Genomic DNA, 3,340 nt, shown 5'->3' on the forward strand with positions numbered 1-3,340 from the left:
GGATTGAAAGCCACTTGCTGATCTAGAGAGAGAAAGAACTTACAGGCAGTGGAGATTTTCATTTTGGGTATTAACATTTCCAAAGTTTGGCAACATTATCTTTTAAATTTATGCAAACTATGTAAACAAGAGGTACATTTAAAATTGATCTACATGCAAAACGCCATGACATGCAAAGACAGTAAACACTTAAATGTTTCTTTCACAGACAAAGCCCATGATATGCAGCACTCAGCTGAAGGAACAACTAAGGAAGAGCAACTGTAGGCAGTTGTGCTAAACTTAATATACTTTTACCTTGATTCAACCTGCCATTTACCATTCACGATTATAAAACCAATTTTTATCGAAAAACTCTAAAGAGAAGACTGTTACATAAACGTAACCAGAATTTTTTACTTCTGGCCAATAGTACTATTGCAGAAAAGAGAAGGAATAATGTTAAGTTGTAGAACACATCTACCACCATCTTTTTGTGGATATCCAAACCACCTACAACAGCACAGCCTTTGTCAAAGTATGTTCTTCCATCTCCGTCCTTATTTGGATTTATAATTTTTTTGTCTACAATATGCTGTAACTGTGTATCTTTCAGATTGTTCCCCACCATCATCTTCAACACCTGGAAGAGTTTCCCATTGGAAATATAGCCATAGCCATCTTTATCCATGTCATAGATAACAGAGAGCATCCCTCAACTTTGGTTCCTTATCGCCTTTGAAACAGAACTGAGAAACTCCTTAAATGAATTTTCTGAAGTCTACTCCTCCATCTGCATACTTCTCTGTCTGTGTCAAATATGTTTATTACCCTCTGTACTAAAGGATTCTAATGTACCTCAAGCAGAGACATGAACTCTTCCAATTTCAAAGAACCAGAACTGTCCAAATTCAGTTTCTTGGATCTCTTTTATAGCCTTTCAATTTCATCAGCATCAAAGTGTGAGCATATTTTCAAAGGGCAACTTGCCTCATTTCCCATCTTGTTCGGCAAGCAGTTCTGGTGTAGCCACAGCATCTTGCTGTCCTGAGCAAGGAGGGCAGGGTCCCTGTGGGAGATGCTACAGCTGGAGGGAGGTTTGCAACCTCCCACTCATGGGCAGCCCTGACTTGCTACAGTGGCTTGTGCTGACTGCAACCTCAAAGGCACCTTGATTTATTTATTTATTTTTTCTTATTGTTGTTTTATTTTTTATTTTTATTTTTTATTATTAGTTACATTTTATTAACTCTGTATCCCAGCTGTATCCTGCTCCCTTATTCCCTCCCAAACCCTCCCTCCCTCCCTCATCTCCTCTCTGCCCCTTTCCAAGTCCACTGATTGAGGAGGACCTCCTCCCCTTTCCTCTGATCCTGTTTTATCAGGTTTCCTCAGGACTGGCTGTAAGTCCTCCTCTGTGGCCTAGTAGGACTGCTCCTCCCTTGGAGGCTGGAGAGGTCAAAGAGCCTGCTATTGAGTTCCTCTCAGAAATAGTCCCTGTTCCCCTTACTATGGGAAACCAATTGGTTACTGAGCTACCATGGGCTTCATCCGAGCAGAAGTTCTAGGTTACATCCATACATGGTCCTTTGTGGATTGTCAGTCTCAGAAAAAAATCCTGTGTCCAGATATACTTGGTCCTTGTGGAGCTCCTAACCTTTCCATGTCATACTAACTCCCCCGTCTTTCATATAATTCCGTGCACTCTGCAGAAGGTTTGGTTATGAATATTAGTATCTGCGTTGATACACTACTAGGTAGAGTCTTTCAGGGGCCCTCTGCAGTAGGCTCCTGTCCTGTTAGTTGTTTTCTTCTACATCCAATGCACCTCCCATTTATTTTTTGGCACAGGAGACAACTTCCTGAACAGAACACCAACAGCACAGGCAACAAACAATAAATGGGACCTTTTGAAACTGAAAAGCTTCTGTAAAACAAAAGACACTGTTGTCAGAACAAAACGACAGCCTACAGACTGGAAAAGGATCTTCACCAACCCTATATCTGACAGAGTGCTGATATCTAGCATATATAAAGAACTAAAGAAGTTAAAAAAAAATAAATCAAGTAATCCAATTAAAAAATGGGGTATGGAGATAAACAGAGAATTCTCTGTAGTAGAATATATAATGGCAGAGAAACACTTAAAGAACTGCTCAACATCCTTAGTCATCAGGGAAATGCAAATCAAAACGACCTTACACCCATCAGAATGGCTAAGATGAATAACTCAAGTGACAACACATGCTGGAGAGGTTGTGGGGAAAGGGGAACCCTCCTCCATTGCTGGTACAACCACTTTGGAAGTCAATCTGATGCTTTCTCAGACAATTAGGAATAGTGTTTCAAGATCCAGCTATACCACTCCTTGGCATATACCCAAAATTTGCTCAAGTACACAATAAGGACATTTGTTCAACCATGTTTGTAGCAGCTTTATTTGTAATAGCCAGAACCTGGAAACAACCCAGATGTCCCTAACAGAGGAATGGATACAGAAATTGTGGTATTTTTACACAATGGAATACTACTCAGCAATCAAAAACGAGGAAATCATGAAATTTGCAGGTAAATGGTGGGATCTAGAAAAGATCATTCTGAGTGAGGTATCCCAGAAGGAGAGAGACACACATGGTATATACTCACTCATATGGTCCTATAAGATATGATAAACATAATGAAATATGTACACCTAAAGAAGATAAACAAGAAAGAGGACCTGGGGTAAGATGATCAATCCTTACTTGTTTTTTTTTTTTTTTTAATTTGTAGTTACTTTCTATTCTGATCTTTGTTATGTCATCTTTCTGTGTTGCATACTAACTTTTAATTTTGCACTGCTGTCTTGTACACTTTTTTCGTATTTTTCCTTTTAGAATGATAAGAGTTTCTCCCTGTGTACCGCTGAGCCAAATCCCTAGGGTTTTAATAGGCAGTGTTTTCACTACCAAATTTTCTTTGGTGAGTTCTGTGATTCATGAGTTCTCTAATGGGCTAACAGCAATTCAAATAAACATTATTTCTAAAAATAAACCAGTTTTTTAATCTTTTCTAACAGTATCTGTCCTCTGATTAAACCTCTGAATTGAAGTGTATCATTTACACAAATCTATGTTCATTTTTTTCAAAAATCCATTCATGCTTGGTTAAAAAATGGCATATTCTAATTTAACACAGAAGAATTCTAGATATGTGCATTAAATTGAACTTATTGATTAGCATTCAGTCTTTTGCTTATTTTGCTGATACATGGCTCTTTGGCTGCAAAGTAATTCAAGAGCGGCCGGATATATGTAAAAAGTCTTATATCCTAATAGTGTATTAAGAAATTCTTCCTTTTTTAACTATCAAATTTACACCC

At 38.2% G+C, this 3,340-nt stretch overlaps 1 pseudogene; it reads right to left on the reverse strand.

Annotated features, from left to right (window-relative positions):
- Nucleotides 1-343: 343 nt before the first annotated feature.
- Nucleotides 344-996, reverse strand: LOC110542454 (calcineurin subunit B type 1-like; annotated as a pseudogene).
- Between the last annotated feature and the right edge of the window lie 2,344 nt (nucleotides 997-3,340).

The sequence above is a fragment of the Meriones unguiculatus genome, chromosome X, assembly GCF_030254825.1.
Source record: "Meriones unguiculatus strain TT.TT164.6M chromosome X, Bangor_MerUng_6.1, whole genome shotgun sequence".
NCBI lineage: Eukaryota > Metazoa > Chordata > Mammalia > Rodentia > Muridae > Meriones > Meriones unguiculatus.